This window comes from Macrotis lagotis, chromosome X (genome assembly GCF_037893015.1).
Source record: "Macrotis lagotis isolate mMagLag1 chromosome X, bilby.v1.9.chrom.fasta, whole genome shotgun sequence".
NCBI lineage: Eukaryota > Metazoa > Chordata > Mammalia > Peramelemorphia > Peramelidae > Macrotis > Macrotis lagotis.
In genome coordinates, this window is record NC_133666.1 from 287,678,566 (window position 1) to 287,690,676 (window position 12,111).

The following is a 12,111-nucleotide window of genomic DNA, read 5'->3' on the forward strand; positions in this document are numbered from 1 at the left end:
GACCTATGAGCTCTTAATGTAGATGCTGCCAAATCCTGTGTAATCCTGACACTAGAGCCATGGTAGTTGAATTGTTTCTTTCTGGCAGCTTGTAGTATTTTCTCTTTGACTTGGGAGTTTTGGAATTAGGCCATAATATTCCTGGGAACTTTTCTTTTGGGATCTCTTCCAGGAAGTGATCAGTGAATGCCTCCAATTTCTATTTTTACCCTCTGTTTCTAGGATCTCAGAGCAGTTTTGCTGCATTATTTCTTGAAAGATGAAGCCTAGTCTCTTTTCCTGGTCATGACATTGGGGTAGCCAATAATTTTTATTTTAGTTTTTTAGTTTTTGCAAGGCAGTGGGTTAAGTGGCTTACCCAAGGTCACACAGCTAGGTAATTATTAAGTGTCTAAGGCTGGATTTGAACTTAGCTACTCCTGACTCCAGGGCCGGTGCTGTATCCATTGCACCACCTAGCTACCCCCAATAATTTTTAAATTATCTCTGCTGAATCTGTTTTCCAGGTCAGTTGTTTTTCCAATGAGATATTTCATATTTTCTTCTAATTTTTCATTCTTTTGGTTTTGTTTTATTGTTTCTTGATTTCTTGCAAAGTTATCAGCTTCCTTTAGCTCCATTCTACATTTGAAGTTATTTTCTTCAGAGAGCTTTTTCCCCCCTCCTTTTCCAGCTAGCCAATTCTGCTTTTTAAAGCATTTTCTCCTCATTTGCCTTTTGTGTTGCTTTTTTCCATTTGGCCCAAACTGGTTTTTAACATGTTATTTTCTTCAGTATAATTTTGTATTTCTTTCACCAAGCTGCTGACTTGATTTTCATAATTTATTTTCATTGCTCTCATTTCTCTTCCCAGTTTTTCCTCTACCTCCCTTATTTGTTTTTCAAAGTCTTTTTTGAGCTCTTCTATTGCCTGAGCCCATTTTCTATTTCTCTTGGAAGCTTTGGATACAGAAGCTTTGAGTATGTCATCTTTTGAGTGTATATTTTTATCTTCCATGGGACCAAAGTAATTTTTTTTATGGTCAGGTTCTTTTTTTTTCCTGTGGTTTGCTCATTTCCTCAGCCTATGACTGATTTACTGCACTTCCAAGACTGTGTGTGTGGGGGGGTAGTTTGAAAGATACCCCACAAGGATTTTAATTCCTCAAAAGTCTTATGAGAGGCTCTGACTACTCTCTTGCCTGTGCTCTGGTCTGTGAATGACCACAACCTTCCCCCTCTGCCCTGGAGATTTGAGGAAGGTTTCTGTTCTGCTATGGTAATATGGGGTTCCAGACTGCAAACTGGATCTGAGTGTGAGCAAACAGAGTCCTTCCCCAGGGATAGTAGAGAGACCACTGCAGTCTCTCCCCACCCACTTACTGTCTGTGGGCTGCCTGCTCTGGAAGTGCTTAGTGGCTCTGCAGGTTCCCACCACAGCTTCCTACTGCAGGGATACTCTAAGGCTGGCACTGGCCAGGACTCCATGTTCATTCTGGTGTGGCAGAGTTCTCTCATCACCCTTTCAAGACATCCCAGTGATCCCTGGGCCAAGAGGTCTGGAAACTGCTCCCTCTGTCATGGATACGGACACCCCAGGGACCCAGTGCCCTGCAAGTTGTTCCTGGAAGACTGGAGCACGTCTGCTTCCACCCGGCTGCACTACACAGATGCACTGCATCTCTTTCCAACCCCCAATCCCAGGGAAACAGACCTATCCTAAGGATCTTCTTAGTTGTCCTGGAATGGGAAATTGTATCACTCAGTCTTTCTATGAGGTCTGCCCCTCTAAATTTTGGCTAGAGTCATAACTTGCCGACTTTTGGAGTTTTGGGAGGGATGTTTCAGGGAATTCCTGCCCTCATACCACCATCTTGGCTCTGCTCCACCCCTTGATTTTAAAAGACAATTCAGAATACTCCAGAACCTCAGTTATCATGACCAGCATATGAATTGTATGTGTTATTCTGGTGAGAGAGAAGATTTTTAGTTGATAGAATGCTAGATGAACTAGCATTTTCTGTGTGATTTTCCAGCAGTTTCCTGATTGATAACAACACAGAGATCCAAAGTTAGCTTGCATGTGTATCAAATGCAACCAAGAAGCATTGGTAAGTTGTAATCCAGAAGGGACAGAAATTTTCTTGTGATTTTTTTCCTTTCATTTATGATGACTGTTCTAGGAGGGTAAAATAAGATCATTTCCTGGCCCAGTCAAGGAAATAAACATTATTGGTTTTCTTAGGGAAGATTGGGTAGGAGAGCTTAAATAGGTAGTTTATCTAAATATTCAGAGGTCCCAGACTCTCCCTGGAACTTAGGAATAAAGAGAGTTTCTACATCTCACAAATCCCATTCTTTCTAGGAAATGTCATCTTGAATTAGGCTTCTGGATCAAGATTTTTTTTCCCTGGGAGGAGGTGGGGTGGGGTGGTATTTCTAGCTCAGAATTGGGAGTTTTCCACCCCTTAAAGGACACTCCAACTTTTCCAAGACAGTCACTCAGAACAACTCTTCATTTGTTTTTTCAAAGGACAATACAATATTCTGTTCTGTCCCTTATTGAGTTCTCAAATGAAAAATGAAGGGGTTCATAGATTTAGACATGGAAAAAATCTTGAGGTTGTTCATTTTCTGCAAAAAACCTTAGTCAGTTTGTCCTTAATATTAGTGACTTCTTTCCTGTATATATTATTTATGTGTTATCTCCCCAATTAGATTGTGAGCTCCTTAAAGACAGGGACTCTTTTGCCTTTCTTTGAATGCCCAACACTTAATATAGTGCATGCCTGGCTCATAATTAGTAGCCAATTAATAAATGCTTATTGATGAGCTCTAGAGAGAATAAGAGATTTATCTGAGATTATACAGGGAATAAGGAGCAGAATATGGATTTGACCTCATGTCTTCTGACTCCAAATCCAGTACTCTTTCCATATCATAGGATGATTTCTAAGGTTCCTTTCAGCACTAAATCCTCTTATTCTTATGCCTCAATAGTTTTTATTTTTCTCTTGAAAAATAAATGCAAAAAGATATGGAGCTATATCTGGGTGATTCAGAAAACCTAGCCAAGAAGATGCCAGCAGCAGCTGGTCATAGGACACATACACTCCTATTCATTGCTGCTGCAAACCAAATAAAGACCACTAAGATGAGCAGAAGGGAAAAAAACTCAAGGGTAGATAGGTTTACACAGTAGGACATAGGGAACCACAAAATGATTCTGAACAGTAGCAAGAACAGTGGGATGGTGAATAGCCTGCTGTATTTCAAGTCAAGAAAACTAGGATTCAGATCCCACCTCTGATACTTACTAGCTGTGTGACCCTGGGAAGTCACCTAACCTCTCTAAATCTCAGTTTCTTCATCTTTAAAAAGGGGATGAGAAGAGGCTCATAGGGTTGTTGTGTGAGGATCAAATGAAGTCTGTTACATCAAATGCTCTACAGAACTTAAAGCACAATCTAATTGCTGTGGGGCAGAAGTAAATTGCTGAAAGGAGTATTAAAAATAGAAATAAACACTGTAGTTGTTCAATCATTTCAGTTGTTTCTGATTTTTTGTGACCCCATTTGGGGTTTTCTTTGCAAAGATACTGAGTGTTTTGCCATTTCTATCCTCAGCTCATCTTACAGATGGGGAAACTGAGGCCAAAAAAGGTTAAGTGACTTTTTCAGTAAGTATCTACCATGGCTAGTAAGTGTCTACCATGGCTAGTAAGTGTCTAAAGCCAGATTTGTACTCAGAAAGGTGAGACTTACTGGCTCCAAGCCCAGAACTCTTAATTACTGCACAACTTAGCTACCCTGTGTTGCCTATTAGGAGACTGGCTATTATTACATTAGTTTAGGCAGATATTCATGAAAACATGTGATAACTATGGGAGAAGAAGGTAAAGGAAGAGATTTATTAAATTTTGTGGATATGGAATCAATTAGAACCTGATATTGTTTAGAGTCTTGCACCAAAGACAAAAAATTCATCAGGTTTCTCCTGAGGCAGGATGGAAGTAGGAGAGGATTTGTAAAGGAGAAGCAGGTTGGAAGCAGCTGACCTCGACAACTACTAGATAAAGTTTCAAGATATATCTGCATACCCCTCTACTAATTGTAGACTTCTACTGAAAGTGGTGGGGGGGAAGAAATAGTAATGAAGTATTTGTTTATGTCATTGTAAACATTTATGTTCTGTGAAACAAAATGTCGTCTTTCATGGAGCATAAATTCATAAGCTTCCATCATATTCAAAGTGATTTATGTACTTTATGCACTAAGAAACACCTATTAAGCTTGAAAGCACTGAAAAAAGTGTTATGGAGGACACACAACAAGTAAAGATACAGTTTTTGTTGTCATAGTACTTGATCTAGAAGGGAAGGTAAAACATCTCCAAAATTTCATCTTGAAACTTGTAAAAGGTAAAAGAGTAAGGTGCTGCTAAAGCATTGTAGGAGTGCAGAGAAGGGAGAGACCACTTGTATTGGAGAGTGATTAAAGTAGACTGCATGAAAGTGGTCAGCTTGCTTTTGAAAGATGGGAGAACTCAGAGAAAAAATATTCTAGCAAAATAGAAAAAGAGAAGATTAAAAAACTGAACATGCAATTTAAAAGTTAGAAAATAAGTCTAAAATAAACACAAAAGAGGAAATAATGAAAATCAGAGAAAAAAATAAATTGGAAAACAAAAAGGTTAAATAAAAGTTGGTGATTATGACTAGAAATTATAGACCTTTAACTAAACTGATTAAAAAACAGAAAGAAGCAAATCAAATTGAAGAAGAAAGAATTATACAAGAACTTCTAGTAGAGAGTCTTTGGAAGAATTCATAAAATGAAGTTATCTCATTGCAATCAAATTCTCTTTATAGGTTTAGAAAGAAATAGTCACTTGTAGTCAAAATATACTTAGAGCAAATCAAAATGAACAATAAAACTTGACATACAAGTCCCAGTCCCACTTCCTTTGACAGACAAATCAAGAAGAAATATATCAATCATAGAATCAGATCATTTATGCTCCCTCCTACCTTTTGAAAAAAAAATCAAAACCAAAACTCTTTCCCCTGAGCAGTGAACCAACAATGGAAAATCCCCAGGGTAGAAGCAAACAGAGAAACTGTTGTAATAATTCACTAGTCACTGCCTGTGCCTTGAAGACATCAACAGATGTCTCAGACTATGGAGAGATTCAAGATTGAAAAACTTAGAAAGGCAAGGCTTGGATGCTTAGAGGATCAATTTAGTAATTATCTACCACGTGCTTAGCACTTAGTTAAGCACTTTAAAAATATCTTATTTGATCCTCAAAATAACCATGAGAAATTGGTGTTATTATTATCTTAATTCTACAGATGAGAAAACTGAGGCAAACAGAATCTAAGTAACTTGCACAGTTAGCAAATGTCTGAAGGTCATATTTGTACTATCTACCATGCTCAATAATTTAGATGTTCCCTTCAACAGTGTAAATCAAAATTCATCCAAGCCTGGAAATCATAAACAACTTTTCCCCATATCCTTCCATAAGTCTTCACAGGGTATTGTACCAAAGTACTAAAGGCTTTCTTATGATACCTTAAGTTTATGAGGCACATTATAAAATGTATCCTATTTGATAACAAAGACTTTTGTTTTATCCCCATTTTTTATAGACTAGAAAGTGAGATTTCAGAGACATGAAGGGACTTGTCTTTGGTTTCATGATGAACCAGTGGAATGGTAGGGACAAAAATCTAGGTGCTCTCCTTCCAGGTCCAGATTTATTTTCCACTACTATAGAGCACTGGCCTTAGAGTCAGGAGGACTGGAATTCAAATCCAGACTCAGACACTTAATCCTGATTGCCTTGCATCCAGAACCATCTCCAGTCATTCTGATTCATATCTGGCCACTGGACCCAGATAGCTCTGAAGGAGAAAGTGAGGCTGGTGACTTACCTCCCCGATGTTGTGATCTTTTTCAGGAATGAAGCTCGGACCCACTTGAGTTTACTTAATCAGTTTCTGAAGAGAAAACCCAATAGAACATGGAGTTGATTTTAGATTTTTTTTTACATTACAGGAATAATAGAATATTTGATTTTGAAGGGACTTCAGAGGTCAGCTAGTCCAATGGTATCTATTTGAATTTTAATGTGTTGAGATTTCTGTAGATCTGTAGGTCACACATTGACTCAGAAAACCACACATTTAAAGACAGACACACACACACACACACACACACACACACACTTTATTTACTTATTAAAATATCAACACATTAAAAGTAAATAGGAACTACATGTGAATCACAGTTTGGGCTGCATGCAGATACCACATCTTTGACATCTCTGATCTAGTTGAATTGTCAGCTGCAGCATGAAAGTATTCTAAGTTAGCTAATATGTGGCTAGACAGTCTAATTGCTTGGAAGTTTTTTCTTATATTGAGCCGCAATCTACTTCCCTGTAGTTTCTACCCACTGATCATAATTCCTTCTCTGGGGCTAAGCAGAACAAATCAAATCCCTCTTTCATATGACAGCTGTTCAGATATATGAAGATAGCAATCATATTCCTCTCCCCTCCTAATATTCCACCCCCAACCAGGTTTTCTCTTCTCCAATTTATGTGTTTTCTCTGATTTCACGAAGATTAGGCTATCTCTAAAGTCATACTTTAGTTTACCTCATTCTTTTATATATATAATTTATTTACCTTTTTTTTTGCAAGGCCCAAGGTCACACAGCTAGGCAATTATTGAGTGTCTGAGGCCACATTTGAACTCAGGTACTCCTGACTCCAAGGCCAGTGCTCTTCCCGCTGTGCCACCTAGCCACCCCCATACACACACACACACACACACACACACACACACACACACACACACACACACACATATATATTTAAATAACATCTCTGGAGTCTTTTATTAGGACTTTTTTACCCTTTGTTCTTCTAAGTTTTTTTTTTTTAATGTATTGGAAGGTAATAAAATCTCAGCATTAAAAATCATTTTGCAATTCAGAATGTAATATCAGTCTTCTATTCAATTAGTCTGAAAGAGTACAGTTTTACTTTAACAGCAATTTAAAAAAAAAATCCTACTTATGTTAACTTGCCCTGCCTCATTGATAGCAACTGATAACCCTTGTCACTAAAGATTTCCATAAGTCTTTACAATGTTTACACTCTTTAAATCTTTAAAATGATATAAGCATTTCCATAAATTTGTCTATGTAATTCCTTTGTACTAGGCATCAGTTCTCCTCGGGAAAACAATTTCTCTTTCTACAAAATTTGAAGGTTTACAGAGCACATTCCTCCCAAAAACCTTGTGAAATAGATGATATTATAATCCTTGTACAGATGAGAAAATTAATATTCAGAAAGGATAAAATACTTGTCTGTGACCATCTAGCTAAAAATTGTCAGAAATGAGATTTGAGCTGTTATATCATGGTCTCCTGGTTCCATGTCATGGACTCCTACTACAACTGATGTCAATGTTAAAATGAGTAAGTTTTCAAGTATCCCAACAGGGACAGATTTTATCATCTAGGAAATGTATCTTTTGTTTATCAATCAAAAGTCGTTTATAGTATAAGTGCTTGCCATCAGTCAGGAGCTATGCTAAGGTATCTCATCTGCTTCCAAGATCCGAGGATGCCAACATTCTGAGGAGGTTGTCATCACTTCAACCTGGATTACTGCAATAGCCTATCTCAAACCTCTCTTCCCTTTAAGCCATCCTCTATTCTGTCACTAAAGTGATTTTCCTAGAGTGTAGGTTTGACCATGTCTCCCTTCCTCTCCTCCTCTCCTTCCACCCCAATAAATTCCAGTGACTTCTGAGGGCTTCCAGGATCAAATTGAAAATCCTCAGTTTGGCAAAGTCCTTCATAACTCAATCTTTGCTGATCTTTCCAAACGCCTCATATCTTAGTCTCCACTATACATTCTTCAGTCCAATGACCCTGGCTTCGTTCTTGTTGCTTAACAAGACTCTTGCTCAGTTTTCTCTTTCTTTCTTTTCTTTCTTTTCTTTCTTTTCTTTCTTTCTTTCTTTCTTTCTTTCTTTCTTTCTTTCTTTCTTTCTTTCTTTCTTTCTTTCTTTCTTTCTTTCTTTCTCCCTTGGAGGCATCTTGGTTTAGTGACTTGTCTAGGGTCAAACATCTAGTGAGGGTCTGAGGTCAGACTTGAATTCAGATCCTCCTGCCTCCATGATTAGTACTCTATCCACTGTGCCACTTAGTGACCCCTAGTTTCAGGCATTTTCTCTGGTTGTCCCATCCATGCCTGGAATGTTCTTTCTCCTCATCTCTACCTACTGCCTTCCCTGATTTCCCCAGCAAAAATCCCACCTTTTTAGAGCAAGCCATCCCCAGCCCCTCTTAATTCTAATGCTATTCCTCTTAATTATTTCCTATTCTTAATAGGAATTAATTATTCCTATTTGCATATATTTGCTTGCTTGTTGTTTCCCCCTTTAGAATGTAAATTCCTCAAGGTCAGGGACAGTCTGTATTTTTCTGTATTTGGAACAGTGACAACACATAGTAGAAATTTAAAAATTGTTTCCTCACTTATTGACATTATTTATTATATCTAGAATGTCCTCCCTGTCTCTCCAATCCTCTTGAATTCCTGCATAACCTTTACTAGTCAACTTAAAAGTCATCTCCAGGGGTGGCTAGGTGGCGCAGTGGATAGAGCACTGGCCCTGGAGTCAGGAGTACCTGAGTTCAAATCTGGCCTCAGACACTTAATAATTACCTAGCTGTGTGGCCTTGGGCAAGCCACTTAACCCCATTGCCTTGCAAAAAAAAAGTCATCTTCAGAAAGCTCTCCCTAAAGCCTCATCTGTACTGTTTCCCCATCATGTCCACCTCCAATGGCATTTCCCTCTAAATTGCCCCTATCTTATGAACTTAATATCATAATTATGGCAATGATCTGCTGACTTAGTGCCCCCTAGGTCCACTACATTTTCATGCTAATATAATCCCCACTAGTCTCATGTTAACTTAATCTGAAAATTTGGATTCTACTCCTGGTTGTCTTATTTTTCAGGGTCCAATCTCCTCACTAGGCTCCCAAAAAGGTAATCATCACTTTCATTTCTCATTCCCTCCCATCACTTTTCAACAGCATTTTATATAATGTTGAGTGTATGAGTTATTTTTCTTCCTTGTATTGATAAATGTGGTGCTTCAAACAGGTCCTGGGAATAAATTAAATTGCTAATAAATGTATTTTTTTCTATTTATCATCCAGTCACAAAGCAAAAGCTCATACTTTCTTGACTGACTCTCAAGTTGATATTACACAGCAGTTGAGTCAGATCTTCCTCCCTCTCTGAATCTCTTCATGTCCTCCATCTCATTTTCTGTCTGCTGATATCTTTGTTTGTTAATTTACTTTGGATATAGAGTCCATTAAATATAAACTCCCTCTTCTCCCTTGTTCTATACTTCTAAATATCCTTTTCTTTGACCCTTCTCTTTGCCAAGGTCAATCCTGATCTATGGCTTCAAAGTAGCTTGCCTTTGGATAACTTCTCAGTCCCATCTCTCTGTTCAATCCCTTGAGCAGAACTACTCTCTCTGAATGTAACCATCTTTTAACTGCTAGATCTAGAAGTGTTTTTGATTTCTTTTTGTTTGTTTTTCATAGTCTTCATCCTTTTTCACATCTATGAACCTTTTGGTATTATTGACCACCCTCTCTTAGGCACTCTCTTCCCATGGCTATCATGATACTGCTTTCTTCTGGTCAATCTCCTACTTGTCTGACCAGATCACCCTCTAGGTCCTTCTCCCTTATTACAGGTATTCCCTGGGAGCTCTGTCATAGTCTTCTTCCTTTCATTCTCTTCACTCTCTTCCTGATGTTTCATCAACATCCTTGGATCCAAGTATTTTCACCATGAATATAACTCCAAAACTGATATACCTAGTCACAGTTTCTCTTCTACCATATCATCAAATAATCATGCTGACATACTTCTTTAATGCTGGCTAAGGGGGAGGTTGGGGCTGGTGGATCACTTGACTTTAGGAGTTCTGAATATTTCTATTTTTGTTGAGGAAAAAAGAAATCACCATCATTACAGTCACCCAGTTTCACGCTTGATGCTTCCTTTTCTTCTCCCTAACTCCATATTTGAATATTTACATGGATTTGGAATTTAGATTTAGAAGAAAAGATCATCTAGTACAATCCCTTAATTTTAGTGTTGAGGTCAAATGACTTACCTAACATGCACACAAATGCAGAGTTAGCATTTGAACCTGTTTGAATCTTGTCTCTGCTCATTTCTACTGCGCCACAGGGAACCAGAGGAACTTAGTCCAGATACAGGTTCTATGATCTATAGACTACCTGTGCATCTTTAAGAAAGTCACTTGAGGGGTGGCTAGGCACAGTGAATAGAGCGCTGGCCTTGGAGTCAGGAGTACCTGGGTTCAAATCTGACCTCAGACACTTAATAATTACCTAGCTGTGTGGCCTTGGGCAAGCCACTTAACCCCATTGCCTTGAAAAATCTAAAAAAAAAGTCACTTGGGTTAGTTAGGTGACCCAATGGATTGAACACTACTCTTGGAATCAAGAGGACTTGAATCGTGAACTCAGATCCTTACTAGCTTTGTGACACTGGGCAAGTCATTTAACCCTAATTGCCTCTTTTAAAAAAAAAGTCACTTAACTTTTTTTGTACCTCTTTCCTCCCTCGTAAGATTACAAGAGAAAACTAGATGACCTCTAAGATCCCTTCCAGACCTAAATCTATACTTCAGTGATCCTTGATTCTTACTGTACAACATTGCTCTCATCTTTTCCCTTATCCCCATTGCCACAACTTAAGGCCTCACTAATGCAATGGTTTCCTAAAAAAGTTTCCTTGTATCTAGTTTCTTCTCTCAAATTGAGTCCACACACAGCAAGGCAAAAATAATCTTGCCAATGCACAATTTTAACTGTCTCAATCAACTGCTCAAATTTCCTCCTGAGTCCTTCAGTGTATCCTTATAAAATACAAACTGCATAAAGCCTAGCATTCAGGGCCTTGATTCAACTTGGCTCCCACAGATCTTTATAGCCTTACTTCATACTATTCCCTCCCACAAACTCTTCCAACCAAACAGAACTGCCAACTATTCCCCTGACTCACCTTTATGCATTTGCCAGTGCTCTGTTGCCTCCTCTTCTCCTCTTTGAATCCTTGACTTCTTCCAAGACTCACGAACAGTCACATCCATGAGATCTTCCCTGATTTCTCAAGTTTGTCGTGTTCTTCCTATCTCAATTCTCCCTGTACTATATTAACTGGGGTCCATGTGGTATCTCCCCAGGAGAATAGAAGCATTTCAAGAATAAAAACTATTTCTGTTTTTAATCAATGTAGGTCCAATGCCAGGATAGTTCCTAGCATAGTTGCAACAGAAATTTAATAAATGTTTGCTGGATTAAATAGAATAGTACTGAACTGAATAATTATATATTTTGTATTCCTCTATTAGACTGTAGGTTCCCTGAAGAAATGACCACAAACTTTTCCTGAACTTTATATCTCTCCTAATACACAATGCATTGACACACAGTAGGCACTTAAATTATTTATTGAGCCAATCTGAATGGAAGAATATTGAATTTCAGTAGAGATGCTTGAAAAGTGGAAAGAAAGCCTTAGATCTGCAACATGAGCCTTGATATGGATTCTGACCTAAGAAAGACAAGTTGAGGAGCAGTGAGGTCATGCAGTGGATAGAGCACTGACCCTGGAATTGGGAGAACCTGAGTTCAAATCTGATCTCAGACATTTGATACTTACTAGCTGTGAGACCTTGGGCAAGTCACTTAACCACATCACCCTAACCCCCCCCAAAAAAGAAAGACAAGTTGAGTGACTTGCCTGAAGTTTTACAGTATGTGAATTGAGAAAATAAAAATCCACCTTCCATTTGGCTTTGTCATTGAGTTTCTTGGTCACTTAGGTCAAAAGGATAGGACCTCAGGAGTGGAACCTACTGACCAAAGTCAGCAGCTGGTAAGAGCTCAACTGACAAACCAAGGTAAAAAGAAAAAACCAAACATGAGAAGGGAGTGGAGAAAGGGAAAAATGCCAGACAGTAAATTGCCCATTTTCCAATC

The 12,111-nt window shown here is 38.4% G+C and overlaps 1 long non-coding RNA gene across 1 annotated transcript in view; it reads right to left on the reverse strand.

Moving 5' to 3' along the window:
- Positions 1–11,229, reverse strand: part of LOC141501989 (uncharacterized) — a 73,680-nt gene extending 62,451 nt beyond the window's left edge. Inside the window, exons 1-2 of the long non-coding RNA XR_012472356.1 lie at positions 11,132–11,229; positions 5,918–5,983 (exon numbers count right to left, since the gene is read on the reverse strand). This is a non-coding gene — a long non-coding RNA (uncharacterized LOC141501989). The remainder of the gene's footprint in view (positions 1–5,917; positions 5,984–11,131) is intronic.
- Positions 11,230–12,111: the final 882 nt, after the last annotated feature.